At 53.5% G+C, this 15,024-nt stretch overlaps 1 protein-coding gene across 2 annotated transcripts in view; it reads left to right on the top strand.

Annotated features, from left to right (window-relative positions):
• GALNT2 (polypeptide N-acetylgalactosaminyltransferase 2) overlaps positions 1 to 15,024 on the top strand; it is a 178,872-nt gene that overhangs the window by 24,915 nt on the left and 138,933 nt on the right. The gene's annotated exons all lie outside the window — the stretch shown is intronic.

The raw sequence follows: 15,024 nt of genomic DNA, 5'->3' as shown, positions 1-15,024 counted from the left end.
ATTAAAAACGTACTTGTGCGTGATAATTATGACTAAAGAACTCCTTATCAGTGCAGATCAGTCATTTGCTTAAGTGATTGCAATGTGATGTTTGTTAATACGAGGATCTTGTCAACGTGAATCCCGAGCAGCAGGTGACTGAGAAGGGATGACTGCTTACTGCTGAGGGCAGGGATGGCGCTCACTGCCCCCTCGGTCCTTTCCCTCCCTCCCTCCCTCCCTCCCTCGCCAGGACCTCTTAAATGTTTCTGCATTTGACCCTCATCTTATTTGAAGTTTTTTTTTAATCTATTAGGCAAAGTCCTTCTTAATTCCCAATTAATTCCACTTTTCCAGCCTTCCCCGGTAATCCTTAGCAGCCTGGGGGTGCCGAGCTGGGAACTGCTGCCCCTGTTGAGTCTCCTTAATATCCTTTCTCTTCTCAAAGATAGACTCGGTTTGGTCTGAAGTATGTACAATCACAGAATCAAAGAGATTTGAAACCTCGAAGGCATTTTTTCTTTTTGGGTCTAATTCATGCAGAGGTCCTCCAGTTCAGTGAAGACTTCCCTTCAGCAGCAGATGGTAAACAGATTCTGTAGGATGAGTAATTCTTTCATTTCTGTCTGAATGGTTTGTTTAGAAGCAAACAGAATGATTCCCTCTTCCCATTAAATTTGTTATGAGAACATCAGGATCATACTGAGTTCTGTCCAAAGCTGCGTCTGGGAAGGGGGGAAGGAAAGTAACCAAAAATGAAAGGGCTCGTCTGGCATTTCACAGCTCAGACCCAGGATCACGGGAGACCTTACACACCAAACTCTTAATTTAAGGAACCATTAATCCAAATTGTTAAAACACTGTGTACTTGCTCAGGAGATACTTTTTTTTTTTTTTTGGCTGAATTAGGTCTTCGTTGCTGCGCGCAGGCTTTCTCTAGTTGCGGCGAGCGGGGGCTACTCTTCGTTGCAGTGCGCGGGCTTCTCATTGCGGTGGCTTCTCTTGTTGTGCAGCACGGGCTCTAGGCGCGCGGGCTTCAGTAGTTGTGGCACGCGGGCTCAGTAGTTGTGGCTCGTGGGCTCTAGAGCTCAGGCTCAGTAGTTGTGGCGCACGGGCTTAGTTGCTCGGCGGCATGTGGGATCTTCCCGGACCAGGGCTCGAACCCATGTCCCCTGCATTGGCAGGCGGATTCTTAACCACTGCGCTGCCAGGGAAGCTCCGAGATACAATTTTTATCATATTGAGATTATCAGTTTTCAGTGAACCAAGTAGATTTCCTTACCTTTTTTCATTTTCTTTTTAAAAATATTTAAAAATTTAAAAAAATTGTGGTAAAACATACATAACATAAAATATTCCTTCTTAACTATTTTTAAGCATGCAGTTCAGTGGCATTAAGTACGTTCACGTTATTGCTGCAGCCGTCACCACCATCCGTCTCCAGAACTTTCTCATCTTGTAAAACTGAAACTCCGTCCCCGTTAAACACTAACTCCACACTCCACCCCGGCCCCTGGGAACCACCACTCTACTTTTTGTTCCTATGAATTTGACTCTTAAAGGGACCTCACATGAGTGGAATCATAGAATATTTGTCCTTTTGTGATTGGTTTATTACTTCATTTTGCATAATGTCTTCAAGGTTTATCCATGATGTAGCATGTGTTAGAATTTCCTTTTTAAGGTAGAATAATATTTCATTGTATGTATCCATTCATCCACTGGTGGACAGTTGGGTTAGTTCCGCCTTCTGGCTATTGTGAATATTGCTATTTCTTATATTTTAATGTGAAAATGAAACATCATAGTTTAATCTCTCCGTGCTATCAGCAAACTTTAAAATATCTTTTAATAGTGGAAAGTTGCAGTAGCATTACCAAATGTACATTGTGTCATTAATATTTAACTGGCTGGCAATTTAGGGCAGCTTTTACATTTCTGAGTCGTTAGGTTTGGCATTGATAAAATAGATAATAATACTAATTCTACTAAGGTTTCAGGGGTAAAAATGAGTTAATATGTATGAGTGTACCATGTAGAAAGAAGTATATAATGCTTAGTAGTAAATACCAGAATAAATTCTGAATCTTCTTGTTTGTATTCTGGCGAGCAGATGTTCACAGTAGAGATATGGAATAACTTCCTTCTTCCAGAAACTTCAAACCCTTGCACTCACTCTTTTTAGCACAGACTTGAACTGCACGGGGTAGTTCGTGGGATTGGGAGGTTTGGAGGCCTATCTAGAGGCAACGTAGGTTCTCTGGAGTCAGTGCTCCCGCGCCGAATCGGCCTTCTTTCTTCCCCGTCACTTGGTCTGTCTGCTTTTATCCAGTGTGCGGCCCCTGCTGTGAGACAGCGTCTCTTTAGACCTTGTGGCCACGAGTTGTGTAGCTTGTGGATTTGCCGGGTCCCTTTCCAGGAATGTACTTACTGAGCCCGAGATGAGGCAGGGCGGCGGGCGGGTGGCTTTCACTCCACGATGGGGCTGCAGTTCTAGCTGAGGTGGTGTCTAGACCCGGTCATGAAGGAGTCCACCCGCCCCGCCCTGGCTTCGATGCTCCTGGCCGCGCCGCATCACCTCCTCGGGAGCAGAGGAGCGCCTGAGCCCTCGCCGCGGCCGTCCTCTGACCACGTGCTTGCTTGCTCGCTTCCTGGGAAGAGTTGGCTCCCGTTGCCCGTGTCCACCGGTGGGTGCTCTCTGATGCGGGGCTTTCCACGGGGCGCAGGCGGCCACCGTGTGCTTCCGGGACGGGGTGGGGTGGGGGGGGCACCGTGTGCTTCCGGGACGGGGGCAGGGGGAGGGAAGGGGGCTGCCCTGGGCTGCAGCAGTGTCGGTGCCCCCGCCTGGCTCACCCGTTTCCTCACCCCTGTCGTCAGAGGGGGGCACCCAGGCCAGTTGCGATCCTTCGCAGCCAGCCCGGGGCGCCTGGAGCCGGGGTGGGGGGGCGCGTGGCCGGGGCCCGGGGTCGGGGCCGCCGTCCTTGGGAGTCTCAGGCCGTCAAGAGGCTAGTGCGTTCATTGCTGCGAGTTTCTCGAAATCATTAACACCCCGATGTGTTTCCGGGACCTCCAGCAAGTCCACACAGCTCTGGCTTTGCCCGGGAGGGCTTTCCTCCGCCTCAGAGCTCTGATGCCCAGGAGGTGCCGGCTGGAAGCGGGCTGGAGGCGCCGGCCGCCCGAGGCTTAGCAGACTCAGCAGAATGACATTCTGGCCTTTGTTCCTAGAAGGAGACTTTTTCTTCCCTGTGTTGTGACGGCTGCCAGGGGGTCTCCCCCCAGTCATGTCCTGGAGTCCCTGCGCCCTTGGGGCCCTGCAGATGGCCTTGCGCACCCAGGCCCGAGGGCCCGGCCCTCTCCTTGGGCCTGGCGCCTGTAGGAGGGGCCAGTCTGGTTCCTGGCTCTTCTCGGCTTCTGTCCCTTCTAGGGTCTGAGGCATCCGACTCCCAGGAGCTGCCATACCCCTGGCGTCACCAGTCCTGCACAAGTGAATACGTAGTAGCATCTTCCCCCGCCACCAGGCCCGCAGCTCCTCGAGGGCCAGGCCCGTGGTTTGTCTGCTGGCTCGTCCCAGCTGCCCAACCGGTCCGTGGAGATGATCAGGGGTTCAGTATCTTGTTTGTTCAATGCACGATTTAAAAAATGAAGGATTGAGTCCTGGAAGTAGTTTTAATTTGCTATGATTCCAGGCCGCTTGCCCCATCACTCCGTGCCTCAGGTTTCTAAATTCTAAGGTGTGGCTAATATACCTCAAATGGTTCCACAGGGCACGGGAGAGGCTTCCTTGTTATGCACCTACTGTGCGCCTCGTGCTGTGCACAGTGGGGCCGCCCAGCGCTCCTTTTCACCATCAACAGTCCTGTGAGGCATAGGTATTACAGACCCGATTCTGCAGATGAGCAGCTACAGGTGCTGAATAACTTCCTCAAGGTCACACGCTCTTACGGCAGAGAAGTGTTAACAATGTTGAAAATGCAGGGCTGCCTCACTCCACAGCCCGTGTATGTATGTGTATATACACGTGTACGTAGGTATGTATGTCTACACACTCAGAAAGCGTCTGGGGGAAATATACATGGACACAAACCTACACACACACACACACACACACGTAGGGCACACTTAGGAAGTGTGGGAGGGAAATATATACAATCTATACACATGCATGTACATAGACACACGCGTGTATATATCCGTCCATACACATGTATGTAGATGTGTGTGTAGATGTATATTTCCCCTGACACTTCCTAAATGTGTTGTACACATACATCTGTGTGTGTGTGTGTATGTATGTATATATACGTGTGTATGTATGTATATATACGTGTGTATGTATATATAATCCACTCCTCCGCTTCCTAAACGCGTCACACGCCAGGGGTGCCTCCTTGTAATTCCGGCTTTTGCAGTAAATGTTAAATAAGCATCTTCCCCCTGCCCTCTACCCCTGCCCGTTCTTTCCTCCCTGGGAGGGGCTGGGACCCTCAGGCCTTGTGGTCAGCTCCGTCAGGGCTCCCAGGGGGCTGGCCGCTCTCACCCACGCCCTCCCCACTCCCAAGTACGTCAGGTGCCAGCATGTGTTTATTGAACTGAAATTCTTGAGCCTGCAGAATATACGCCCGGTCTGTCAAGACAGATACAAACAACATGCCTTTTTTAGACTACTTAAAGGATTCTTGACATGATCCTGATGGTGTTTTAACAAGTTTTCAGGTCCTGGTCAGCCAAGCTCAGGACCAGGAATAAATGTTTAATAAACAACGTAAGGGCGATGGAAAAAAAAACATGTGTCGTAAGTGGAACTGTGGGTTCTGTAAATCTGTGATGGGTTATTATTCCTGCTGTTTTTGTGTGTGATGATTCCTGTTCCTGATGTTTTCTTCTCTTCCCACATGAAGCTCTATAACGTGGACCCCTTTCCTGGTCCTTTGGAGCAGGGTGGCCTGGGGCCGAGGATCGAGGTCCGTAGCAGAGATTTGGGGGACAACTTCCTTATCTCCCGTTCTGCCCCTTTGCCAAACAGAAGTGCAAAGAGTGGATGGAATGAGATGCTGTCTCCTGACATGGGCTCTCCCCGGTGGTTCCGACGCTTGCTTGGTTGGCAAGGCACAGTTCACCCTTCCCCTGAGCCGTCTGCATTGCGTGAAAGTGCAAAGACAAATTGTCTGTCCGAGGAGCTAATTTTAAGTGCTAGTACGTTTTAAGGGCTTACAAGGCTCAAAACCTTTTGGTTCTCTTAGAAGAATCTCTTTTTCTCCTGAAAAACAAGCTCGACTCTTCTTTTTAAAGTCAGGAAAGGGGAGATGAGCTGAAGCCCCTTTGGGGACAGGTATGTTTTGTTTACTGTGGAGTCTCCGGAGCCCGACTGGTCCCTGGCACACTGGACACCCCCAACCCTTGGTGGGAGGTCGGATTTTCCATGCTGTAAACGGAGGAGCGAAGAAGCATCATGAAGGGAGCACCTGCTTGAGACGGTAACTGCAGCTTCACAACAAATGCAGCAGTTTTGGTCTCAAGAGTGAAGCTGTGTCTCTCTGGAATTATAAGCCTAAACGGTTGACTTCCTGTTTTAGAATTCCCAGTTTATTTTCTGGAAGAGTTTGCAGCAGATGTGGTTCTATGGAGAAAGTTTATACCTCAGGGGTTCCAATTTGGGGTCTTTGAAGTATTCGTATTTGCAAAAGCCAGGTAGAAGTTGCTTATTGATCTGACATGAGGCCGCACGGGCTTTGTGACAACTGCCTCTGCGTCTGGGTAGAATGACATGCACTTAGTGAGATAACTCAGGACAGCTTGTGGCTTTTTTTCCCCCCAAGAGAGAAAGAGCAAACTAAGGCACTCTCAGTTTTTTCCCTAGGCATTGATGGAAACAGATTCCATAGGGGAAATAAAAACAAAGAGAGTGTTGGGTAGTGGAGAGTGAAAACATCCAGCTGCTGTGACAGTGGAACTCCAAGGGACTCTTTCTTTGGGGGGGCCGAGGAGGGGGTGGGCCACAGGAGGAGCATGGACCAGGTGTCATCTGAGGACTCCCTCTGGGGCTGGAAGAAGTGACATTTTGCTTTGATGGGTCTCACTGAGGCTGAGACCGGCATCTGTTGGTCTTCCTGAGACTGTGTTTAGAGCACAACGCTTTACATTAGGGATTCTCATAATCCTAGTCATTTGCTTTGCAGAATTTTTAACAGCCCCAACTTCCTCCGGGGTGAGGCTGTGCAGAAAAACAGTTGCTTGAAAGAGCTATTTACAGAGGTAGAGAGAGAGCTGTGGTCCTTTTTCCTTTAGTAATCTTTCCTTAGGTTTCACGGAGGCCAAAATCCCCTTAATAGATTTTAATAACATTCGTGGAATCTCGGTTTGCACAGCAGACCTTAGTGTGGCTTTTACTGTCTCCACCGCAGTTTACATTGTATCCATGAGCGACCGCTGCTTTTGTGCGAAGGTGACTATTTTTATTCAGCAAGAATTGGCGCAGGGGTGAGCGTGGAGATGCCTTCCCGCATCCGCGGGCTTTCCTCCAGGACAAACGTCCACCGCCACGAACACGTTTCCATCCTCAGCCCCGGGGTTGGGAAGAAATGCCAGTCAGCTCTCCTGCTCGGTTTGGGGCAGGTGTCAGTGGGCTACAAGGCTGCCTGCAACAGTGGGGCTCTCCGAGGATGCATTTCTACTTCCAGGAAAGAGCTCCCTGCAGGATTTTGTGTGTGGCTCTGAGGAAAGGAGTTGGTGGCTTTTAAAAACACCAAAAACCAGAAAACACGTAATTATCGTGTCGGCCCTGTTGCAGTTAACCCTGATTTTGGCCTCAATTCTGGAACGAGTCAGCCGATGTAGACAAGCCCCTTATCAGGTCATGGGCTGTTATTTATTCTTCCCCTTCCCCTAGTCATTTACTCGGCGAGTGATGACCTGACCTTCCCCGAGGGATGATTCCCTCCTCCAGCAGAATTCCCTGCTCAGGGTGGAGGCGCTTACCCCCCAAAGCCACGGATTTGGTGTCATTAATTAACTGATTCAGCCACTGCTCTCTGTGTGCTCACCGTGCTGGGCACGCACCCTGCGCCTGCTCAGTAACAGCAGCCTTTTCCCTCTAACACCCGAGCATCCTTAAGCTCCTTGTGTTCTCTCAGGATGCAGGATGTTGGACCTGCACGGACTAGGGGCTCTGCGACTGGAAGGGGCAGCCGGAGCCGGGCGGGGGCCTCTCTCCCCACCCCCCAACCCCCGGTGTCTCCTCCACTCCTTTCTCCAGAGCTTAAGGGAACCACTATCTAAAAAGGCTGAAGTCCTATTTTCTGGGGGATCTGGGCATAGACAGCCCTGGAATCCTTTCCTGTCGTGGTAAAATAGGTTAGCAGCAGCAACTGGTGGGCCTGAGAGAGCAGTGGCTGTCCCTGGAGGCTGGTCATCAGGCATGCAGCCCCCTGGCTCTCTAGCCTCAGAAATGGGAAGCTTTAAAAGCCCTGCCTAGTTGGATGCCTTGAGTCATAAAATAAATGAGATGTGCTGAGTGAGGGCGGGAGGAGGGAAACAGGTGGCCGGAGCTGCAACGTGCTCGCTACCCACGGAGGCTCTCCTTTCTTAATAGGCTTCAGAAATCCTGGAGTGTCTAATTCACCAGCCACGGAGTCCCACCCATGTCCCCATTGCTCAAAATGTAAATGAACTTTGCCGAGCTTGGAGGAAGGAGCTGCGCGCCTGTTCTTTCTCTAGGTCTCAGGAGGTGCTGGCAAATGTGCTTTGAGCGGTGATCGGCCTGTGATTGCTGGTCTTTGCTGCTCGCTGAGCTAATAAAGGGGCAGAAGGCGGCCGCTGTAACGGCGCTTGGGGCTTTTGCCAGGCTGAGTCACAGCCAACTTAGGGAAATGCCGCCTAGCACGCCTCCAGCCCCCTGTTCTAATTGGAGGTCTGCAGCGGCACACTCAGAAGATGAATCAGAGTCGGGGAAAGTGTGCAGGAGAGACGAGCCAGGAGTGCAGTGTGGGAGGACCACAGAACGTGCTGGGTTAGATCCACACCTCTGTTCTGGTGGGCCTTTCTTCACCAGAGGGGTGTCCTGATGCTGGAGGCCAGGGGGAGAAGGGGGGCTCTGGAGGGCAGATCCCTCCTGTTGGCTTTGCTGGGCTCCGCGCACTGACGGGCACAGGGCGCCGTAGGCACAGACATCTTGCACGTTCTCAGCCCAGGGCATGGCAGTGGGCGGGGCATGAGAGGGCTGGCTGGTGGGCGGCAGGAAGCCTCTACCATCTGCCCCTTCCAGAGCGTGGCGTGTCCCTAGCCCAGATCCACTGAATGAGAACCTCCATGAGGGACAGGGAGCCTGGAATTCACACAAGGTCCAGGGTTATTGAAGAGCGGCCCCCGCTGGACGCCACCTCTCCATGGGCTCCAGCTGGCCTTGGATGTTGTCCCGTCAGGACCAGACCCTGAGCTCTAGGGCCCCCTGGGGTTCTCATCACACCGTGCCTCATTGATTCGAAAATGCACATCTTCCCGCTCACATTTTAACGTTTCTGAAATCAAATTGCATCTTGTCATGGATGGTGTTTCATGGTTTGGTTGATAACGTTTTTCCTCCTGAGTGTTAGGTAAAGTTAACGGCCCTGCAGTCGATGGGTCTTGGATTCGATGAGCTTTTGTTGCCTCAGCTCTGGTGGGGACGTGGTCTCTCTGAGCCACCTCACCCTCATGGTGGTCAGCGTGGATGCAGGTACACAGAGAGCAGCATACAAAAGTGAGGGCTTCTGTGGGTGGCACTGCAGCGCGGCTTTACAGGACACTGACCTGTGTTTGCATCTGCTTTGGGGTTAGCGTCCTAGGGGCTCATAAGTAAGATTTCCCCCCTTTTACACGTTGGGGTGTGGGCAGCAGACTCGTTTAGGATGGACAACTAGTAAGTGACAGAGACCTAGCTCCGTCTGACGCCAGATCCAGGCCTGTCACCTGTCAGCGCGCGCACTGTATCTTTCCAGCCTCTCCCACTCACCTTTCTTCTCAGCCCTGTCGGTGCCTCAGCGGCCGTCACAGCGGATGCAGTAGAGGTGATTCATTTCTTTAGGTCAGTCTTCGAACCTGACTTCTCAGAGGCTGGTCTTGTGCGATAGTTGCATATTAACCGCGTGCCAACTCCATGCCAGCTCCTCCTGCTCTGGGCTGCGCATGCATGGTCACCGGGCATCGTCCTCTGTCTCCTGGACTCTTGAGTGACAGCAGAGTTCTGGCTTCTCCCCGTGAATGAGGCACGTACCTCTGGACAGCGCGTTTATTCCTCTGTGTGAGGTTGGCCATGCCTGTGGGGGAGGGGTGTTCCATCGCCCGCCCAGAGAGTTGAGGGTGGGGAGGGGTGCCAGCTGGAGATAACAGCACGGTGCCTGCTTCTGGGAGCTGGAGCATTCTTGGGTCCTGGGTGGGTCCCTGGACACCTGAGGCCCTGCGTCCCTGCAGTTTGCTGAAAGCATTGGTCATTTGGCCACTGCCTTGGAAACCCAACCACCCCTGGAGGTGCTTCAGTGCTTTTGTTTTGTGTTCGGCTTTAGTGCATGTTCATTTCGCTTGACATCAAGGGCTTCTGGGGGGTTGAGGTGGGACAGGATGACGTAACAGGAGTGAGTGACCGGTGAGCGTTTCCTGTGTGCCAGGCGTTCGGGAGAGGGCATCTGCTGATAGCTCCTGTGGCTGGTTTCTTCTGTCCTTGGTCCCCCTTTAGCAGTCACTCTTGCCGAGCACCGTGCCAAGTCCTCGGTCGGCAGGCGGGCCGTACGCGGTGTCCCAGCACAGTGCATCTGGCCCTCGGTGGTGGCCAGCGAGTGTTCTTCAGCTGGCAGCACATGCTAGAGACTCTTAGTGCTTCACACGTGAGGGTGATGCGCGGCCTGAGGGTGGCCCCACCGGATATGGCCGGAGCTGGGGGTGGTGGGGTGCTGCCTCGAGCAGCACGAACAGCATGGGGATGGTGGCCTGTTCACCGGGGACCGGGAGCTGGTTCCAGAGGTGGTGGCGGAGAGTTCCGTGGGCTGCGAGCCCTGGTCCTGGGGAGGGGGCTCTTGAAGACTCTGCCCACCACGCCTCCGCAGGCTGCTCGAGCCATTTTCCACTGATGACCTTTGATGTAAAGGACATTGTCTTTGGGAACCCCGCTGCACTGCGAAACTTTGCTGCTCGGCTCCCAGGCCTGGTCTGGCCCTAGTAGAGAGGATTTGATGATCAGTTAAATCATCCTCCGGAAGAGCGATCCAGAAAGCGTCCCTGGGGGGGGGAGCGGCAGGGCCTTCTCGAGTGGGCGCGCTGCGCGGTTCCCAGGGAGGGGCCGGGTGTGTGTGTGTGTGGGCCTTGGAGGTTGGGGCGTTGGATGCAGCAGGAGAGGCTGTGGAGGCAGAGGAGGCCGGCGGGGCTGATGGAGAGGTGGTAGCCGGGAGGAGTCGCAGAGGTGGGGTCGGTCTGTGAAGCGGGCCCAACACCATCCCGGGCGAGCTGGAAAGAAGGGCCCGCAGCCGTGGGGGAGGGGGGGAAGGGGGCGCAGTTAGGCGAGCAGGCCGGGAGCCCCAAAGGCAGGAGGCCGGCATGTTCATCTCATGAGTTTGCTACCCTCTGGGTCTTTGGACATGGTGTCCACGTGCCAGGCTTGTTTCTGATTCCTGCAGTGGCATCACGGGTGTGGAACAGGACCCCATGTGCAGCGTGTGGCACCGGCTGGTGGCCTTGCGGGCAGAGCTATGCAGGGACCAGCACCCTCCTGCTCTGTGCCCACCCGTGCCAGTGACCGTGACACCCTACTCAGGGTGGAAGTGTTGGTCTAAGTTGGGTGGCCCCGGGCCCCACCCCGTGCCCCCCGCATCTGGCTTGCAGCTCGAGGTTCTGGTGCTGCAGGGCTTTCGGTTCTGTGGCCTCCTCCTTCACCCCCTCTCTCGTGTCTTCCTGTGCGGGAGGCTCATTTGGAGGAAGAAAGGGTCTCTGTCTCTGAGGACGGGACGGAGACTGTTCTGGCTTGTCCTTGTCTGAGTCACAAACTCTGAGGGCCGGGGCGCCCCCCGTGTCCCACAGGCCAGGACTTGGAGTGGCTGGAGCGCGGCTCCTTGGGGTGGGGGCCTGACCCTGCCGCCAGGTGCCCTCCCCCGCGGTGGGAGATGCCGGGGCGTGTGAGAGGGTGGGTGCGTGAGTGATGGGAGCACGTGGGGCAGTGTGTCGTACACGGAAGTGACACGGTACGCTGCTCCCTGCTGCTGCCTGCATGTTATTTCTCTGTTTCTAACTTCTTTGCCTGAGCCCTGAGGGTCCCTCTCAGCTGTGCTTACCTGGGTTTTATTTTTTTGTCCAGCGGATTGGTCTGGGGACTTTTCTGGTTGAGGTGAGACTGGGAATGCGGGTGCATCGAGTGTGAGTTGAGAGGCTTTGGGCGTCAGCCGACCTTCCTGGAGGATAGTGGGGCTGCTGCAGTGGGTGGGGGAGCGGAGGTGCAGGACAGGACTACGCGCGCAGCACCTGCCCTTCTGGCCGCGCTCTGCACAGGCCAGGAGAGCAGGTTACTGGGAGACCGTGGGACCTCGGGGGGGAAATTCACGCTCTTCTCTCTAAATGCAGGAAGCACCACTACCACCGCTGGGGGCTGCAACAGTCCAGCCTGGAGCCAGGGGGCCGGGGAGTGTGGGCCTCGCTCTCCTGTGGGCCTCAGTTGTCTGTGTGCAGCTTCTTCCTCTCTCTCCTCTCCTCCCTCGTTCGGCATCTAGTCTGCCCGGCCTCTGTGTCCAGTCTGTACTCGGAGCCAAAGGGTGCAGCCACTCTTGATGGGAGCCCTTGGGAGGGGCTGCGGGGGTCCCTCCCTCAAGGACAAGAAGCCTGTGCAGAGCAGCTGGAGACCGTCTTGGGGCAAGAGCTGAGCTCTTGTGAAGATGTAGAGAAGCATCCCATGCAAAGTGCAGAAGAAGGGGCTGGGGGCGGGGCCGGCTCATCGCCGAGTGCCGTTTGGGAGCTAGAGGTGCCCGTTGGGACTTTGCCCAGCGCAGACAGCAGTGGGCTTTCAGATGCTCCTCTGGTTGCCTTCAGAGCCCAGGGAGTGCTGGCAGCTTCTTTGTGCCTGATGAGGTAAGAGTCCATGTTCTCCGAGAAGGAGATTCTGGGGGGAGGGGACTGGTGCCGCCGGGCTTGCGGGATGGGGCACGGATTTGGGAGGTGGGGCCTCTCTTCCCGTTGCTGCTGTGACTCATCGCCACGGCGAAGGGCTGGTCACTCGTCGCCATGGCGAAGGGCTGGTTTCTTTTTTGCAGAGTAATGTTGACGTGCTGTGCACCTGGCACACAGGTGAGTCAGTGGACTAAGGACTTACTCTCTGTGCTTCTCTGTGCAGCACTTGACGTGACAGCACGAAGGCCATTGTGTTACAAGCCTTGGGTGTCAAGAGTCTCATTCTAAGGGAAACCCGTTTTGTCGTCTGCTTCCTTTAAGTTCAGAGCTGGCTTCCAGTAGAGTTGGAGGTTCCCGTGCACTGAGCTGCGCCCCTGGTAATCTGAGGTTTCTGAAATGGGCCACAGTGATTCCTTTTTGACCACATTGAGCATCAGGTTTTCTGTTGAGTTTCCTGTTCTTTTCACACCTCATTCCAGCGGGAGGTTTAGTCATTCTTGCCCTTTCCCTGCGGTCACCTGGTAGCTTCAGGCTGTTACTTGTGAAGGAATTCTCCCAAGTGAATCTTCCTTGCTGAAATTAAGGAAGGCATGTGAGGTTAGTCAATTGACAGAGATTTTCCATGTTATTACCTCTTTAACTTTGAAAGAATTATTTTTGAGTGGTAGTGAGGTGGAGGGATTTCTTAGCCAGAGGAGGGTGATTGGGCTTAAGCGGCAGCATGATGACCTCAACACTGGTGATGGGGTGGGAGGGGGACGGGCAGGAGTCCACTGAGCTGGTGGTCCTGGACCTGACAGTGAGCTGGCCTGCTGGGGTGGAGTGTGCACCTGACCCAGGAAACGTGTCCTCAGCCCACCTTTCCGTCTGGTCTAGAACACAGGATTGAGCTCTTGATCTCTGTGGTGAATGCGGTGTGGCATTAATAATAGCGGTAAGGATGGGCCACCATCTGCAGCGTGCAGGCCAGCCGTTGACAAGGGGCATTAGTCACGCGTAGTGACCGGTGCCACCATCTTCAGGGTCACCACAGTGACCTGCGGTATTTGAATCATAAATAAGGCCAATCTCCCCATCGCGGAGTCCCAGCTTAATGGCTTGGGAGGAGGGGCCCTGCATGACCAGGTTTTCCCTGCCCTCCCCAGCCTCAGTGTGGCCCCCCTTCCACCCTATGAGGACTGTGTCTTAGTTTGTTCAGGCTGCTATGACACAACACCGCAGACCAGGTAAACAACAGACATTGCTTTCTCAGGTTCTGGGGGCTGGAAGGCTGAGCTCAGGCCAGCGGGGAGGGTTCTGTGGGGCGCCCTCTTGTGGGTTGCAGGCTTCTGTGTCCTCACAGGGGAGGGGACAGGACTCTCTCCTTTATAAGGACATTAGTCCCATTCGTGCCAACTCCCCCCTCATGACCTGATCACCTCCCAAAGACCCACCTCCTAACACATTGGGTGTTTGTTAGGCTTTCCACCTGTGAATCTGGGGACACAAACTTGCAGACGGAAGTGGGCAGGCCGGTGGTTCTCCTCTCTTGTCGCCCCTCCTGCCCTGCACTCAAGCCACCTCTGTGAGGATGCCACCCCAACCTGCAGTTCTGGTCTTGTAGGACTTGGTCCAGATCTCACCTCTTCTGGGAGGACCTTGCTCTTAGCCCAGCCTGGTTTTAAAAAAAGAGGTCTTATGGAGAAGTTCAAATAGACGTAAGTAGACAGAATGGTATTCTGAACCCCACGCATCTGTTACCCTGCTGCAGCCACCAGCAGCCTGTGGTCAGTCCTGCCCCCCCCGCCCGGTCCACTCCAGGCAGACCCCAGAAATGATTTTTTTCATCTGTAAATATTTTAGTATGTATCTCTCAAATATAAGGACTCTTTAAAAAACCTAATAATGCTGTAGATCATACCCCCAAAATGAACAGATTCCTTAATATCATCAAATATTCAATTATTGTTCACATTTCCAGTTGGTTCATAAATGTCATAAATTTATCTTATAGTTTTTCCTTAATTCAAAATTCGGATAGGGAGGGAGATTGGTTCAAGATGGAGTAGACGGACGTGTACTCACTCCCTCTTGCGAGATCACTGGAATCACAGTTAACTGCTGAACGATCATTGACAGGAAGACACTGGAACTCACCAAAAAAGATACCCCACATCCAAAGACAAAGGAGAAGCTGCAGTGAGATGGTAGGAGGGGTGCAATCACAATAAAATCAAATCCCATAACCGTTGGGTGGGTGACTCACAAACGGGAGAACACTTATACCACAGAAGTCCACCCACTGGAGTGAAGGTTCTGAGCCCCACGTCAGGCTTCCCAACGTCGGCAATGGGAGGAGGAATTCCCAGAGAATCAGACTTTGAAGGCTAGCAGGATTTGATTTCAGGACTTCGACAGGACTGGGGGAACAGAGACTCCACTCTTGGAGGGCACACACAAAGTAGTGTGCGCATCAGGACCCAGGGGAAGAAGCAGTGACCCCATAGGAGACTGAACCAAACCTACCTGCTAGTGTTGGAGGGTCTCCTGCAGAGGCAGGGAGCAGCTGTGGTTCACTGTGGGGACAAGGACACTGGCAGCAGAAGTTCTGGGAAGTACTGCTTGGCGTGAGCCCTCCCAGAGTCTGCCATTAGCCCCACCAAAGAGCCCAGGTAAGCTCCAGTGTTGGGTTGCCTCAGGCCAAACAACCAACAAGAAGGGAACCCAGCCCCACCCATCAGCAGACAAGTGGATTAAAGTTTTACTGAGCTCTGCCCACCAGGGCAGCACCCAGCTCTACCCACCACCGGTCCCTCCCATCAGGAAGCTTGCACAAGCCTCTTAGATAGCCTCATCCACCAGAGGGCAGAGAGCAGAAGCAAGAAGAACTACAATCCTGCAGCCTGTGGAACAAAAACCACATTTACAGAAAGATAGACAAAATGAAAA

This window comes from Balaenoptera physalus (assembly GCF_965194825.1).
Source record: "Balaenoptera physalus genome assembly, chromosome: 14".
Lineage (NCBI taxonomy): Eukaryota > Metazoa > Chordata > Mammalia > Artiodactyla > Balaenopteridae > Balaenoptera > Balaenoptera physalus.
The sequence above is the reverse complement of the archived record's forward strand: the minus strand, read 5'-3'. Positions and strand labels throughout refer to the sequence as shown.